At 42.2% G+C, this 18,593-nt stretch overlaps 1 protein-coding gene across 23 annotated transcripts in view; it reads right to left on the bottom strand.

Annotated features, from left to right (window-relative positions):
• The window catches only part of SGSM2 (small G protein signaling modulator 2), a 72,562-nt gene that overhangs the window by 36,762 nt on the left and 17,207 nt on the right, over positions 1–18,593 (bottom strand). The window lies entirely within an intron of this gene.

Raw genomic sequence — 18,593 nt, 5'->3', positions numbered from 1 at the left:
ACCAAAGAACTGAAATATCTCCCAGTCTTCACCCCATTTTATGCATATCACTGTGAAAGAATTCCCAATTCTACTGCAAATGAAGCCAAAGGCAAAACCTCTTCTCAGTTCCTTGTGGCAGAACCAGGTCCCCCAGCTCATGATATAATGAGCTAGGAATCTGCTTTTACTGACAACCTCTGTTTTGAGCAGAGGCTCTTATTTATCTTTGCGAATTGCTGCATCCATTTCTCCCACTTGTATTTCTCCATATGGTCTGCGTTTGCAATGAAAAGGACTAATTGGGGGTCATACCTTCCTGTTATTTGCTACTCATTTTTAAAATCATGTTGTAGGAATTTTAGGACTGGCCTGTGAAAAATCATACTGACATACATACAGTTCTCACGGAAGTTATACAGAGTTCAGGTTCAAACCTGAAATGATCTCTGAAAGCAGAACATGAGAATTGCTGTGTTTAACCAACCACTGGCTTGCAGTCGATTGCTGTGTATCATTTAACCTATCTAGTGACCACACAGCTTTCATTGCCACAGGATCTTGATTTGTAGAAGCAGGGGAGAACAAATAATCCTTTTATTTCTCCTTATTAAAATATTAACTCTTCATGTCCCAAATGGAAGTGCGATAATTTCATTATGCCACCCCTCATTGGAAATAGATATGAAAACAACAAAGAAAGCCTACCAACCCCCTTCCTCTCAGCTGCCTTACGTATTCCATTCTCCTCTGGCAAAGGGAAGACTATGAAAAAAGCACGAGACACACGCAAACATTACTATCGCATCAGTTAACACGATTGGGAAGGAACTCAGATGCAATGAGATTATGATATACATGGACACCTATGGGACAGGTAAGGCCAGGTATCAGGAGGGTTAAAGCTGGTTTTATTGTGTGTTTCACTGTTTAAAATGGCATAGTCAAGACAAAACCACAAACTGCTCCTAAAGTACTGCTGCCTGCAGATCTCTCATTATGTGGTGACTAATACAAAACTTGGAGAAAAGAGGAGGCTGGGTGAGGAGAGAGAGATGTACAAAAAATCAAAACCAGAGCTATCCTTTCTTCAGAACACATATAAACCACAAGCATTGGAGTCCAGCTGGGTCACAGCTGAGCTGAGCTGGTTTTTTGGTTTGGTTTTCTGTGTGTGTTTTGTTTTGTTTTAATATTTGTGAACTCTAAAACAAGTCTCACTGAGGGAAACAGACTTCTGAGTTGGCTGGGTGGAGAAGAGAAGCTTGGGTGTTTTACTGTGTTAATAGAAGGGAACACGTATCAAACACAGCAGCACGATGGCTGGCTGGAAACAGACTCTGCTGGGCAGTGGTACAATAATGATGCCTTCCACTCACCTAGATTATGGGAGAGACTTTTTACTTCTGGTGAAATCAGGGAAGATAGGACACTTCTAATATTAGCCCACTCAGTCCTCCCTCTCTTCCTTCACATTAGGAAAAAATGGATTATTAATAACAGTGATTTTAAACATCACCACTGGATATTTCCGTTCACTCTCCACTGATGAGTGGTCCACAGCTTGCAGCTGCTGCAGGCACTCTGCATATTCACACCATTCTCAGTTACACTGGGTTTGTCACCTCAAACACAATTACAAATACCTAGGCCTGTAACGAGCTTCCACCACCACTCAGACAGACTCTGTGATTTGAAATGCTTAATACAACTTAATCGAATTATGTTGTGAGCATCCATGTTACACAGCCTAGAAAATTTTCCAGGTACCAGGGGCAAGCTCCTAGAAGAACAACTTGTTCAAGCCTTTGCATCAGTTACAAAGACATCCCAGGGTAAGATGCCCTTGTATCCAGTGACTGTCCATCTTGATGTGGTAGGATGTGGAGAAGTAGCAGCCATCAGCTACGGGATCTTTTAGGGAACTGACAGCAACTCAGACATCACTTGGTTAGGAGCTAGAGAACAAAGTGACAGACCTCAGGAAAAGACAGCATCACCTGTGACCCGTACAAAGTTACTCTGCAATCACAGGTACTGAAGATGAATCAGTTGGTAGGGCACTTGCTGGACTAAGTCATAGGGTCTACTGGAAAACAAACAGGAAACTGAACAATTATGCTAGGGAAGATAAACGCCTCCCAAAGCACTGGACATCACTACAAGACAAAAAAGCCTGGTGAGATAGGCTCACCTTCTCACAGAGCCCATCATCTGGCTTTGGACAGAAAGATTAAAAGGCCTATGAACTGAGAAGAAAAGGTTACACTACTACAGCCTGAGAGGGAATGGAGATGCAGCCAGACCTACAACGACAACAGATCGACGTGTGAGGCTCATATTGCAAACCTTGCTGTAACATGTTCTGATGGTCACCAGTAAAAGACCGCATTGCACTATTTCAGCCTTGCAAGACTGTGCATCAGAAAGCTAACCAGCTCTCATTTAAACTGCTCCAGGAAAAAGAAACAAGATAAACACAACTAAAAACCAAAATAAAAAACCCAAGCCTTCCCTGTCTGTCAGCTTTTAAATCGAGACTGCAGATGACTCATCCAGCCAACACTGTCCATTAAAAGGTATGAAGAAGAACAGACCAATGCGTCCACAGGGAGGGGAAAAAACCCAACTTTATCTGCAAGGTGTGCACTCACTGAAACCCATGCGGGCACGTCAGCCCTTACAGAAGGGTTTGAGTTCAGCATCTGAGCGACGCTCTCCTGTGTTTAATGACAGCAGGCAGTCCTGCGGTAAATTGCAGTTAGAATTGCCACATTAAATTTTCGTTACGAGTAACAAATGGTACTCCATCTGCTCCGATACATGTTGCATCTCTCCCAAGATTCAGCAGCTGATTTTGAAAGAAGGCAGTATTTTGCTGCGCTTTAAGCCCAATACTATCAGGTGCTGAGCATTTTCTGAAGACTCTCCCTCCTTATTGCACTGAATGGCCTCCAAATCCCGTAATACCTGAAAGCCTGCATCTGAAAAAGACCTATCCTCACTGCTCAGTCCCTGAAAATGAAGCCAAGTCCCAGGCAAGGCTGAATGCCATGCAGAAACACCTCCTGCATTTGGCTACCCTAGAAGCTATGGCAGTCAGGGGATCACAGGGTGTAGCTGTACTGAACAGCATTAGTAAAAACATCCCTTTCACTTCCAGCACTGCTACCCTGTCTCATTGCTTCGCAAGACTGAAGAATGACCTGCTGAATGAACAGAAAACATAAGTATTTATGAGGTATTAATAATTTCATATTTTGTGTCTTATCATTCTGGAGAAAAGAGAAGTCTAATTGCCTTCCTGCTATCACATCCTCACTACACAAATTAACCTAATGCATGTTCGGAAAGCACAACCATTTTCTCTTAGAGTGCAGACAACAGCACTAGAAAAACAAATTGAAAATGCGCTGTGGGATAACCACACCACTATTTTGCTTTCAACTGTGAAGGCAGATATGTTTTCAAGCTAAGTAACATTGCATAAAAACTGACAGAAGATAAAATTTCCACGGAAAGCCCTAATTTCCCTATGAGACAGCCAGTGGAATTAAAAACTGATGGCCTGGGGACTTGGGATTGTTAATTTTTAACGATTTTTAGTGAGATATAACTAATCTGAGTTAGCAAAGCCAAGTCTTGTAATTGTATACCCTGAATTCATTCTCTGTAAAATAGTCGGCATTCTCTCTTCTCCTCCTTCCTAGTCCTAAGTTTATTTAGACTGCAAATTCTCCAGAAATTTTATATATACCCTTATTGCACAACCTATATGAAAACCACCTCAACCGAAACTCCAATTTCCTCTTAAAATGAAACAAGAGACATGTACTATCTTAATAGTCTCTCCTCAAGCTGCCTAATCTGAAACATGTCACGTAAATGCTGTTGGCAAGCACGCCAAAAGCACAGGATCGTGATGCACTGTGCTGTGACCAGCTTCTTCCAACGCTCAAACAACAGGGACAATTCAAATAAACACAGGAAAACCCTACACACACAGCGCCATCCTCCAATAAATAAGTGACTCAGGAGATTGGCAAGCCCTGTGGAAAGCAGTACAGCTGGTATAAATGAAACAGCGTGTGTCATGTACTTGCTCGTAATGAAGGACTTGGATTTTTCTTTTGTTTTGATGCTGGGTTTTTCTCCTTTTTTTTTTTTTTTTTAAAATAAGTAAGAGCATTTGAGCATTCACAGCATTCAGCTGATGCCTTCAGCATAAATGCTTGTGCCATGCAAACCCGCACCCCCTTCTGTTTCCAGGGCAAATGGACAAAGTTGCCGTTGTGCTAGAAAGTGGGCAAAAGAAATACTGGCCCATCCACATTATTCCCATGTCACTGTAACCCAAATAAAACCGGAGTGGTACAACAAGGTATTCATACACTTTTACATCCACTACCTCTTCATTTAATTGCTTATTACCTTCCAGTTTCACTGTAAACAGCACTGGCAAAGTGCAGTTCGGATAGAGTATTTTAAATTTTAAATTTTATTTCTTCATTTAATTTTTAAATTTTATTTTTAATTTTAAAGAACTAGGTATTACTTTCTGATTTAGACTACGGTCCCATTGCATCAAGCACTGTGTAAATACATACCGAGGGACACTCAAAACACACATAGGTAAGACTGACAAAAAGGAGAAGAAAATATGCATAAATCTATCCTACTTTTTGCAGTGACAGAACACCATGCTTGGATATTTAAAAGACTTATCATCAGGAACTCAGGATCAAGGCATTTATCAGCATGTTATCTGTAAGTAGATGTAACTGGAAGCAGAGAAGCAAGATTATTCAGCCTTGTCCCCGTGTGAGATGCACAGTAAGTCACTGTGTTTCTCCTCTCCATCATAGCCCCAAGAAGGGCGCACCACTAACCCCTCCACGATTAAGGCTTTGTTGCAGCTGGCCCTGGGCTATACTGGAGTAACTGTCCTAGCATTTCTTACTGCTGTTTGCAAAGAGGGTCCTGTCTGGGCTGAAGCCAGCGAGGTCCTAGCCCAGGAGAAGCAAAAACCAAAGACTGAGGTGTTGTATGGCAACGCTGGCACAGTGCCAACGGCCTCAGCTTTTGCAGACTCCTGTTGTGCATCTCTTGGGACATGAGCTTGATTGGATCAAACAAGGCTACTGAGCAGCAAGTCTGGCACTGCTTCCCACACTGGTATACTTCACACCCAGAACTACTGCCTCAGAAGACAACCACCCCCTTGCTTTTTCACCCATATTATGCAGAAAAGCCCAAGCGTGGCACTATTCCCTGAAAGGAGGACCAGGACACGCAGACACATCCCTGATTGATCCCTCTCAGCAATCAGCTTACACTAGAAAACATCCTCTGCAATTAAAGGACATCTGTAGGCGGCAAAGGCAATGCCTGTGGTCTTACACAAGTGGGAGCGCAGTGCCGATGACATCTCTGCAAACAAGGCTGTTTCTGTTCAAAGGAAGAGGGAGCATCTGTGCATCTAACACAGAAGCAGCAGCGGGGGCGAGCACTGTTTGGTTGCCCATGGGGTTTTGCAAGGCCAGGTAGAGCGGCATGGGAAGAACAAAGAGTGATGACAGCATGGGGATGTTCTTCACATCACAGTCATAGATCCTGTCTAGCAACCATCACAACAACTCTTAACCCAGCTACTGTTTTGCTCTTTCAATTAGAAATAAAGAAAATGAAAAAAGAAAAGCAGCTTTCCGGTTGCCTGAAGCAATGTAGCAATAATTGGTTCCAAATCTTAAATGAAGCAACCTGCCTTTAAAAATAACTGCAAAGTGCATTGCTGTTGCTTAGGAAACAGGCTCTCTTCCCACCTTCACTGTTGGTTTTTTTTCTTTCTTTAAAACAATAAAATATTAATGAAACAAATTTAGTGAAAAGCACAGCAGGCACAGCTTTAATTATTAATAAATGTTGCAGCTGCCATGGAGGGCAATTTCCACAGTGACTGTCCCTAAGCCCCAATATTTAATTATTCCATTGTGACATTTCTCATCACAAGGACTTGGCTTAACATCAGTCCTCGGTGTCTGTAATACACGTGTAGTGGTTATTTACAAGGAGACAGACACTGGAATTAGCTGCTGGACTGCCTCAAAATGTGTGTTCCATGGGATGAGAGATTAATGCACCATGTCCAGTTCTATGTGTAAGGCACCCTGAGATCGGGGTTCAGGTTTTAGTCCCAGCCTGTGTGACCTTGAAGGCATTTCATTCTCCTCTACTTCACCCATAGACTGAGGCTAACAGCACCACCTCCCTCCAGGCTCCTTTACACAAGGGAGTTTTTCCAGAACAGCTAAGTGACTTTACATTCACACCTGACCTAATCTGAATTAGCTTTCAAACACACAGTGGCTTTTATTCAGTTAAACAATAAAACATTTGAGGAGGGGAATACACCTTGCAACACAGATGCCCTCCTATCCCAACCCCAGGGACCGTACAGATGTCACCTGTACGACAGCAGGAAAGCACCCCTCCAACACAGCAAGCAGCAATGGAGCTTCACAGCACATTAGTTAAAGAGGTCAGCTGCTTGGAAGAGTCAAGGAGGGCTTTTTGTATACTGTGTGTCCAAAGGCAGACACTGATCTCATTGCACCTTGTCAGCATCACCCACAACCAACCACGCTCTCCTGCATACGTGCACACACAACCAAGCTCAGCCAAAAAGGAACTTTAACACATCCTGCACAAACCCGAAGAAGGATCACCTCAAACTGCAGAATCTTTTAAAAGACACGAGAAGACCTTGACAGTGGTGCTCTACTTGCTTTACAGAGAGGAAATACAAGGTATTTGAGGACGTCTCCTTAGCTCCACTCACCTTTTCTCTTTTTGTTTTTTTCTGTTTTAAACCAACCACAAAAGTTCCATTTCTAAGCATTGGATTGACGCAGTAAAAGCACACTTTTTGCAGTGAAATAAGCAAGAATTTACAGACTGTTATTCCTGAAAACCTCCATGTATCCCTAGGAAAGTCTCTCCTTTTCTGTGCAGGCAGGCCTCCGCAAACCCACTGTTCTGCAGCTGCTTACACGTCTTGCATTCTGGTAACCTGCAAGGGAATTAGCATTGGTCCTCGGCCAGCTCTTGATTTAAAGCAAGTTCTCCATGGCAGGATCTCCGCGTTCGTCTTCTAGGCTTGTGGGAATAGGTGAAACCAAACTGAACTCACTCATTTATCCTGACTATAACATACACCCCTCCTATTGTTCTGCTGGACGCTGTCAGAAATGACAAGAAATTTTAACTGAACACACAAAACAGTACAGTGTGCACAAACACTCCCCTTCCCCATTTCCATAGTGCATCAGCATACGTTTTCAATCAGTTGAAATCAATACAGATTATGCATTACAACCGCACTCAGAGATACACGCATAAAATCAATGGAGACAAAATCAAGAATACATGGTAGAGCTGGAGGGTGGGAAAAACTAGTCTTGACAGAGAACTATTCTGGGGGAAGAAAGCTGGAGGGTTGGGTAAATCAGGTTTCTGCAAACCCACTTCCCTTTATTTTTAAGAAACCAAAACCAGGTAATCCCCCTGGAGTTGCAAACTGCAGAACAAAAAGCTCAGATTGCTGCCTGAAAAGAAAACACACAAAACAATTTAGGGTTTATAGTTAGAAGAACCTTTGGGACAGGAAAACAAAGTTATTTACCTGTTTTAAAGAAAATGAACCATTTTTCCCTTTTTGGAATCTGACACTCTTAAAAGACGTAAAAAGAGATGAAGATTTAACTGTTTCTGGAGGAACTGATAACATCAGAAAGACATCAACAGGTATTTTCTGTACAAACAGGTAGTCTGTACACACATATACATGCTTTTATTTATACGTATGCATGCACACGGATAAATAACTTCTGTAAGCTTTCTGAGCAGAGCACAACATGATCCTCAGCCTGCCTACTGTCACTATACTTAAAACAATAAATACATACAAAAACTGACTAAGAAAAATGCAGATATTCATTATGTACAGACTGGAAGAGCAGCACTGCACTTGGAATAAATCAACACAGCTCAGGTAATTCCCTTGTATCATTCAGCTGACAGCAGCCATCTAAAAATTCATTAACTCCAACCAGTTTGAGGAACATCCCCTGCAGTATCCACCTCTGAATTTAATTAAGTGCAGATATACTATTGATTTACAGTCCAAATAATCACAGCCTCCCAACAAGCTCTGAAAAATGTCACGCTTTCATGACTTCAACAAGGCTACTTCTTGCAGGGTCAGGTGAACAACTTCAGTCCTCTCCTTTTCTGCCTTTATGAAAATCTCAACACGACTTAATGGAGTGTGAATAAGAGAGCTCCAGGGATGGGGCTGGAAGGGTGGTAAGCAGAGAAAAGGAGGTCTGTGGAAGGATTATTTATGGGGTTTATTTAACAGATGAAATTTTCCTTATACGGGAAGAAACACCACAGCTAAATACCTTGTTTTCATGGAAACTGTGCACAGGGAATAGAATTCATGAGGCTGAAGAAAATAAGAACAAGTGAAAAGCGGACCATGATAAAGAAGCAATCAGATGCTCATGGTCTCCAGCTGCTGTTGCTTTGCCTAGCTAATCACAGATCTGCCCAGTTTGAAACCAATTTTATTATCAAGTTATAGCACGCTATGTCATTGAGAAATGCACGCTGAGTAGACATACCCAGCTGTACCTGCATACCAGCTAAGCAGCAGATGACTGCCAAGGAGATATCCAAATTTGCTCCTTTGTCCAAAGGGTTCTGCTTTGTGCATTTTATGGAAGGGAGAGAAGCTGAACAGCAAGCATGTGCCTGTCAATTCCCATTTGACTTTCTCTCTTCAAATGCCAAGAATAAGGGATTTCACGTGACAAATCCAAGGATGCTCATGGGACACTAGGCATGGATAATGAGAGAGCTTGCTACAGCCAAACTCTCACTCCCACCTGCCCCACCTGATTTTCAGTAGCTCATTCATCAAAACCCAAGCCTGCAACAACCACTGCAAACGAGATGGAAGGATTCCCTCATCTATCAGAAGAAAAAATACTAAAAAAAGTGGTCCATTTCAAACTAACATCTACCTCAGACCTCTGGTGCTGTGATTTAAATATCATAGCACGGGGTATGAATGACAAAAATATCTGCGATCACTTCTTAATTTTCAGGGTTGCAATCATTTTCAGGGTTGAGCACATAAACCTCTGGAACGAAAGAGTTGGGATGTCACTGAGACAGAGGAGGTACCCTTAGTATAAAGAAAAATAAAATTGCTTCATAGATTAGAAGAGTAGGAAGCAAGAGAATAAGAAATAAAGGTCAATTAAGTATTTTCTTTATAATCACAACCTCAAGCCAATGCCTCAGTAATTAAGTACAACTCATGCTTTATAACTGGGCATCCCTTAATAGCTACATGCGTCAGTTAACTGTGCTGATGCATTTCTTCCACTGCTGATGTATGACTTCAGTACTTTCTTTTAGCATATATCCATTTTTTGTTTCACCACCAGGCTGCGGACATCTGAAGCTTGCAGCTTCACTGCAAGTCTGGTACATTTATTACACATTCTCATTTACAGCAGCCCTAACATGGTTACATTACAACATCAGCAGCACTGCTAAGAGATAGGTATCTTAGGGAGTTAAAAGGCGCTGTATTTCTACTGTAGCTCTTACTCTGACTGGTCAGTTGCCCAGTGTTAGATCAGCTGGGAAGGCAAACTGTTTTCATATTTAATTTCATTTTCATTTCAAGCTGCAAAATGAAGACCTTTAAAGTACCTATTACTTTTATTAGTGTTTGCAGTAATGTAGCAAATCACTTGGAGTCCACGCCAGGGAACATAGCAAGGTGACAGGTACTAGAAGAACACCAAGTATTTTTATTTTACAACAGCACAAAGAGATGTTACTTGTGATCAGGCCTGCACAGAACCAGGTCCCGTGCAACTGTACGGGGAGACAGTCTCTGCCTTGAAGACTCCATCAGTAAAAGTGCACTAGGTAAGTATCAGAAAAAACCCTTTCCATTTCACTCTTGGAGGACTAATGTGAAAGGAGATTCACTGTTAAAGAAATGTTGAAAGCACACTATAAAAGAATTATTGAATTTGAAAACTCTGCTTATAGTTAACTGGATGGTTTGAACCCAAAGCAGGAGAATGCACCTTTCCCCCCTGGAAGCAAGGCACAAGCACCAGTTAGTGGGACTGAACATCCAAGGCTGTGTGGTTTAATGGTCCAGTTCATCTGGACTCAAGCTACTTGTGTTTTGCTCTGCCACGCAGACAGGACTCTGACATCATATTTTCAATAAACTCCTGCAGGGAAAAAAAAAAAAAAAAGATATCTAAATGGACGATTCTCAGCTCTAAACATAGTTCTGGCTGGGAAACATCAGGGCTGGAAGTTGGTGAGTGCTCCTCTTTAAAATCTCTATCATGAAGTTTCAAGGATCTCAATACCCTTCAGAAAATGGAAGTGTTTCCATTAAACACTATTAAGCTATATCAAAATTACTGAGGTTTCTTTAAATAATTGAATATGATCCAATTTCATGGCCCAGGACTAAAGTAAAATGTTTAGCAGAGTGCTCTAAAAAGCATGAGAGTATAATTCACTTCTCAAACTAAAAACACGTGCAGTTGAAAAACTGTTTGATTTCACATCACAGCTAATATTCGCTCTCTTTTTTTCTTCCTCTCCTCTACAGCACGCCACTCATTACTTCAAAGCAGTCATCTCTGGAGCACAATCAAAAGCTTTTAAATTTGTGTGAAAAAAATTTGCTTTCCCCAATTATGATCATATCTCTGGTACTCTCTTTGGGCTAATGTGTTTATGAAGTGAGGTAGAACCTCTGTAACCTATTGTATAAGCATTATTCATCACTGAAAATGTTTCATTTATTTTCCAAACAGGAATAGTAATACAGGGAGGCTCATATTTTGTTTATGAGACCTGCATTTCCATAGCAGATTAACTGCATTCTTTAAAAACATCAATGCCAAGGGTAGAAAGCCAAAAGAATTAAAATAATAAAATGTCTGGTTTAAGAGATTATTTACATCTATTTCTACCTAAGTTACGTTTCTGTGAGCTAAGAAAAAAGGAAGGAGAGGAAACCCAATTCTTAATTTTCGGTCAGATCCTAGGAGCACTGTGCTATCTAGAAGCCTCAAGGCAATCACCTAAAAAACCCAGAGCATAAGGCATCTCTTCCTAATGGGGCTGATTTTCAGAAGAACTGGAAGGCTAGAACTCCAGCTGAAATTGATGGGAAGAGCTTGTTGTGTGGACAGTCAGGACGCTTCAAATATGAGCTCCAGACTAGATCCAAACCAATCTCCTGTTCCTTTCATCTGTTAATGTTTTGCTGGCATACTTTAAATAGGAGGCAGAGAAAAGGCTTCTGTCAGGAACTTATTTCTCACCTTAAAAACAAACAAAGGAGAGTTTCCCACATTGCTGCCTTCCACGATTTTACTGCAAGTAGTCTGTGGATATTTGATATTCTTCTGAAAGCTTTACCATCTTGAAACATGCCACTGGATAAGAATCTCTGGATAAGAAATGTATTTAAGAAATACATTTCTATTCCTCACAGTTGATTTTATTTTCCTGTCATGAACTTTAATCCAGTCTTGTAATTTAGGGCCACGAAGGAAAACATTTCTGACTCACGAATTTTCATTGCTTGGGGCTGGCAATTGTGACGTTTGGTGACTCTAATAATTGCTTGGATTTCAGGTCCTGAACGAGAAAAAACAGAACACAAGCTCCAGCATCATGCAGTCATTGGTTCCTAATTAGATCTTCTCTTTCAAACATAATTAACTTCATGCAAAACGGGATAACAAGTCATCATAAGACCCATGAAGAAGACAGTCCCACAACTAACCACATTTTTATGCTTAACCCTTATGTATGTTACCAGCTTAGATTCCTAACCATCACTACCAGGCACTCCTGCACCTCAGGCATGCTACACGTCCCTGAAATACCCAGATATCTGGTCTTGAGGAGTCACCTGGTTTTTCACTGCCAGCTTCGACAGAGTCATATTCAGGATTTCAGCTGAAGCTATTTGATTGTATTCCTACAAATATTTCCAGACCCTGAAACTTAAGACCTTAACTGATCTCAGACTAAGCATGTGGCTGCAGAAAATGCAGCCACACAACTGCTTTCCTATTGTCTACCACCTCCAAAATTAATGGAGTACTCATCTGCTTTAGGAAGCTGTGACAACACCTAATTAAAGCTGGGACGTAACCGTTAAATTGTTTGACAGAAAGTCCAATCTTAATAAGTGTCTTGCAGATTAACTGCCATCATGTTACATACTGACCTGCCTCTAAAATGGGAACAGGACCCAAGAACCAGTCTGTTTTTCAGAATCTTCCAGTCCTTTCACTGCGAACAGATATTGACTGATATCGAGCTATATGAACTAACATTTCCCTCTAGTTATTTTCCAAGAAGGAAGCATCTTACACTGACAGTTATCCAAGCCTAGGTGCCCCAGGGCTATCTGAAAGCAAACTGCAGTGGGTGGATACGGGACCTCCACATTAGGCCTTCTCTTCAGCACAGAATTAAAGCCTAAAGCAGAGACACTTCAAAAGCACTTGCGTGCAACAGTTTTCCTCTGCTTTGCTTCAGAGAACAATAAATGCTTGTGCAGTCCTGATGTACGCAGACACTGTAGGAGCTCAAAAGCAAAAGCACACAATATGAGATACACTCTGACAAGACAAACAGGGCATAAACAGTTCAAAGAAAGTTATTGCACCAGGTCAGCAACTCCTTTGAATGAGATTTAAAACTCCACACTCTTTAAAAAGACACTGAAATAAGTGTGACAGGACTTCCAAGCTCACATCCTCAAAAGCACCACACAGGCTAGTATCGCTGGCATCAAGTCCATAGAGTAACACGAGTACCCTGACGGGGAACACTGGCAGACTGCATCCAATACGTACACAGGTTAAAACAGACAAAACAGTGTGTTCATATCGCTCTACCTGAAAAGGAATACAAATACTAGCTAAACAGTATTTCACAGAAGCAGCCATTTTCATCCTGGAGTCCAGCTCTGAAGTAACACGATCTGTCCCGAGACAAGATCGTATTCTAGTATCATTGCACCGGAGGAAATGCAGGGAAGCTGAAGGAGCTATGTCACATCTTCGAGGAGCATATGAGGAAAAACTATACTCATGGAAGAAGCAGCTTGATAATATTTACCTACCACCTGGCACATCGTGCCTATAGACCTGGAAGTCATCCACAAAGGAAAGGATACACCCTGCAAAGTTGGCCGGGAGCACACACAGCGCCGTACAGCCGCTGCATGGACCTCCTCACCCATCCACCTCCTCACTCGCCCTCCTCTCTACCATGTCCAGCGACTACCAAAGGTTTTGCAAGCAGCTGCTTCCAGAGAAGACTGGACTGGTAGCTGGGCAAGTCAGCACTCAGTTCATGTTCAGGCAAGTGTCTGTTCACTTTGGGACTGCAGATGTCAGCTGAAAGGGCTTAGGCCATCTCTCCGACACATTATTCATACAGAGAAAGATCACCGCTTCAAGGACTGCTTACTAATGTGAATTCATTATATCACAAGCTCCCCCCAGTGCAGTGATTACATCTTTCTTTTGTTTAAAGGGCTGCATGCATGACTAAACGTAGTCACAGATAATGTATAAACACCTTTATTTAATATTCAGATCGAGCTCTACAGCCAAACCATATTACCTTTCCCAACGCATTACTGGACAGATCATGAGATGGGTTTTTCTTTTTTTACATCTGCGATATTTAAACACAGCATTACCCAGAAAAAACAGTAATTTTCATCAGTTCATAAAAGAAGAAAAGCAATATGCATAATGAAAATGAAAACAACAAAACCTGAGGTTAACGCAGCTCAGTCAAGGGGCTTGTCTCCTAGGCTGGGCAAACCCAGCTCTCTAGTCTCCTCTCAAAGGAGAGGCTCTCTGTTCCTCATCTCTGTATGTTGAGTCTGGAATCGACCAGAATACGAAACTGCAGGTTCTTCTGCCAGTATTCTCAACAAATCTATCAAGATAGAATGGCAACTTAATATTCGAAACAGCAAATTTACTGCCAGGGTCTTAGAGGGGAAAAAATCTTCTGGTCTGTAAGTCTAGTCTAGATAAAGCACAGCTTTAGAACAGCTTCGGAAGGCAAAGGTAATTAAATGAAACTGAGGTAAGGAAAAACAAAGACTTCCAAATGCCTCTGAAGTGAAGGACTGTAACCTACACTGGGGGTAAATCAAATGATATTAATAACTGGAAATGGGAAGAAACAGCACATGTCAAGTATCTGAAGTATACCAAAAAAGACACCCAAAGTATCAAGAAAACAAAAAGAAGATCGGAATTTTGCTGTTTTCTTTGATGGAAGAGCTTCAATGCCTTACAGAATTTGAGTTCAGTTTCTTTGCTGTTTAGTTTACAAGTGGTTAGATCGCACTCGCACCAACATCTCAGTATCAACAGGAACACAGGAAGCAATTCAGAGAGGTGCTGGCTCTACAGGTCTTCCCTTCCTTGCCAGCAAAAAATGCAGCAGTACAATAAAACCAGAGAAAGCTGCTTTAAAAATCAAATCCAAATTCTCTGATTCTGTGATTGTAAACATCAAATCCAAACCTACAGCCTACTCCCAGGTGACCCAAGATCAAGTTCAGACACTCGAGCAGATCGGTACTGCTGCTGGCAGGCAGCCAGTTAACAAGACCAGGCATCCAGAGAGCTCAGAAGCAGGCGGTGCAGTTGTGAGGCTCTAGACCAAATGAAAGCCTCTTGCTGCAGTGCGCTGAACAGAGCTTCCTTGTGCAACTCCCCTCTACCACCCCCCAGGTAAAAGAGAAGAAATTTGGCTGCCACAATAAAATAGATTTATAAATATTTTATGCATAATGCCCATAGCACTCTAAGGAGGAATATCCCAAGAGAGGAGGGGCCTCTTTTTGAAGCCACCCAGTGGTACCACACCGACCATTTTGGTTCACTATAGACATGCACCACGCACCACTACAAGGAACATAACTGCTGCAGCTATTGCCCTTCCTCCAGCGTGAGGGGCTCCAAAGAAAAAGTGACACCAGCCACTGATGTGGGGGGAAAGGAACAGACAACAGCGATGCCCCTGCAATAAACCCATCCACTTCCCAGCACAGGTCCACGGGGAGGTCCAGTGGCACAGCTCCCAGGGATGGTGACAGAACCCCCAGCTCTCATCTCCATTCATTGCTCCCCAAGGAACAAGTCCAATGCAAACCTGCAATCCTCAAAGATTTAACAGAAGCCTCAAGCACAACATTAAACACCGTTCTACAGTTCAAAAGCAGAACGGGCCTTTTCATTTCAACCACAAAGGGATTCTGTAGATTTTAATTAATGGGTTTAATTACTGGTAGCAGATTTATTATTCAGGCCAAAAAAAAAGCTTTTTGTGCAGTTCATCCCTTCCCTAATTCGAATAAACATCTCATTGAAAAGCCAAGCTCTGCACATTTGACAGTGCCCAAGTTACCATTCTTACTCAAGTTTACTGCTAACCTTCCTCCGAAACACAGTAACTACATTCACTTTGACAAGCAGGCACGCTGGATTTACATCTAAACAATACACGTTTTGATTCTGGCACACTCCAGCTCTCAATAATCTACCTGAAGTCTATGGCAATTATTTTACAGCATGAGAATTCAGGATTATTTCATTTAATGCACTCAAAATATTTATTCAAAGAGAACAAACTACTGAGGCTCGTTTCAAACAATATAAAAATACCTTTGAATTACAAACCAGGCCAAGCACAGTCAACTCCTATGAACAATAATTTAAGCGAGTCAATTCAAGGTTCACATTTCCTTTAAAACAAACACGCAGCCAACGTTGAACATTTTGTACAATCCCAGTTTTTATTTGTCAGCATCCTTGCTACACTTAAGTAATAATTACACTAATCAGAACAATACTCTGTTAACTTCACTGAGGGAGATACTGTCTGGACAAAGTTTGTTTTCAGAGTAGTTACCAATTTACCTTTACAAACAAGCCCTTAAAAATATACTCTACATTTAATTACTATTATTACAGGAGCAGCATCTTTCTGGCAACATAACCCATTTATCAAGTACCCACTGTGTATATGGCTTGCTTTAAGTGTCTTTTCCAGGAGAAGGCTCCCCACATACTCAGTTTTTTCCCCTGCTCCCATGAATAATGCATACAAAAGGAGCACACAGTTTGAGCAGTCGGGGCAGTTCTTACAGCTCTGCACACAGAGTAAACAAGCAAAACATCAAGTGCATTAAACCAATGTCCCGGTGACCCATGCTGTCGCGATGAACAGGGTCCAGCCACCCGTTCCACCGTGGATGCAATGATCTGGCAGAATGGCAGATAATGAAGATAAGCCTGCAGAAGCCTTTCCCAAAGTTTCTCTTTCCCAATATTGCTGGAGGCATGCAGACCTTGCAAGCTGGGCAGAAGCCCCAGCCTGTGCCCTGCTGAAGGCACCAGCTCTGTAAAGTGTTCTTGGCTGCCCCAGTTCCTCAGGGCTACCTTGCTGAGCCGACAGGACAACAGAGCTCATCACACTCGCATCAAATGCAGCCACTGGATATGAGACAGCTCTTTGAAAAACATCAAAATGCTAGTTTCAAAGATGAGATTGAAAGTGTCTGAAGGGCTTTTTTTTAATGACAAGTTAAAGAATGTTATTAAGCACAGTTTGAATTTGCGTTGTACATCTGGAGTAGAGATCTTAATCTGGGACATTTCTAGCTTCTGTGAAACGTTCTGTACAACTTTTTTCCTTTCTTTTTTTAGATGAAAGGGGTAGAAGAGAAGAAATATTAAAAAGTGAGTTAATGAAAGATCTTGACTGGACACATAAAAGAGACCACTCGGAGAAAATCAGTCCTGTAAGATTCATGACGTGAGCTACACACCCTTGAAGATGTCTAGAACAACATTCAGGTAACCTTGTCTTGGATCCATTCATGAATAAGGCATGCTCCATTACGTTAGCTATATGAAGCTATTTTAAACAGGTTTTAATTCTTTGCTTATAGCAGCATGTTACTATCAGATCTAAAGGCAGGCAACCACGCAGGAAAAGGTTTAGCAAAATTACAGGTAGTTTTTGGACAAACACAGTAACCGTTCAGTAAACTGAACTGGAAAACTCTGCTTGCTGATTGCTGGTACATACACATTAGGTAACTGCAGAGAGAGACAGACAGAAGAAAAGCTTCCTTTTTTCTTCCCCCTTTCCCTCAGAAGTGTAAAAGCTGGGAAGGGCTAGTATTCCTGGCACGAACATGACCAGCCATGAAAACTTCAGGGGAGCTGGTGAAAAGAAGGATGCAGGAGGAGAGCGACAGCATTCTCCCTGGCCTGCAGAGACGGCGCTCAGCTGAATGAGCAGGGCACGGTCCCTACGTCATGCGATGTCAGCTACCGTTACTAAGGAAACGGCACCAGATAACCCAGGCTGAAAGCATCCACATCCAGTTTCTAACAGAAATGCCTGTCCACTGAAGACGCTATGAATATCCACAGAGCTTGCGTCATTTCATTATACTGATTGACAACACAATACCGGTGAAATTCACTCAACAGCAACCTGTAGCCCAAAGAAATTTGGAATTTTTGTCCCAATGTGGCACACATTAGCCACACTGCACACAGTCTAGATTGAACCACTACGGCTCTGGATGACAGAGCTAGATCTTTTATAAATCAGAAAGGATGAAAGAGTAACTGGAATGTAACCAGGTTATAAACTGGGTTGAGAACAAATACAAAAACATCTGCATTCACTGCTTCCCCACAGGGATGAAAATGTCAGCATCATTTTCCTTCTCTTAAATCACACAGGTGCAGACTATAGATTGTAAGCAGAGTCATTACAGTTACAACAAATCTCTCCTGCTGGATGAGTAGAACTGACCGGCACAGAGGCATTATTCCTGCAGGGCCCAGTAAGGGTGGCACGGAGCTGCCCCAGGTCTGGGGAATGGCATTTCCTTCAGGAGCTTGCAAAGGTGAGCTCACTGTTTCACCCCCTACACTCAACACGTGAGACAGGTAGTGCTCAGACTGTGTCTCCTATCTCAGTACATGTGTTTTCTGTGCTCTCATTAAGGTGACCTTGGGGCAGGAAAGGGGCTTTCCTACCCACAGGATGCCAACATATCTTCATAGAGTCAAATCCCATATAAGCTCCTCTAGACTTGCAAATGAACCCTACACAACATGACCTGCTCTTCTGTCCAGCTGCACCCTATGGATTGCATCCAGGACCACAGAGACACGTTTCAAGGGCTAGCCAGACTGTCATAAAACCCATTCAGGCAAAACACCCTGCAGAAATCTTCCATGAAAAACTTCCTTCTGCTTACCAGATGATGCACCTGAGCTCTGTTCAGAGACGCTGTAATCCAGCATGGGGCTGAACAGTGAACACCGGGTCTGCCATCTCAGCCTTGGAGTTTCTTGTCCTTACAAACCCCATGTACCATAACAAAGAGGCACCAAAGCAGCGTGTGGGAAAAGTGGCAAGCA

Source organism: Phalacrocorax aristotelis, chromosome 18 (assembly GCF_949628215.1).
Source record: "Phalacrocorax aristotelis chromosome 18, bGulAri2.1, whole genome shotgun sequence".
Taxonomy (NCBI): domain Eukaryota; kingdom Metazoa; phylum Chordata; class Aves; order Suliformes; family Phalacrocoracidae; genus Phalacrocorax; species Phalacrocorax aristotelis.
Note: the sequence above shows the minus strand (reverse complement) of the source record. Positions and strands in the feature narration are given on the sequence as shown.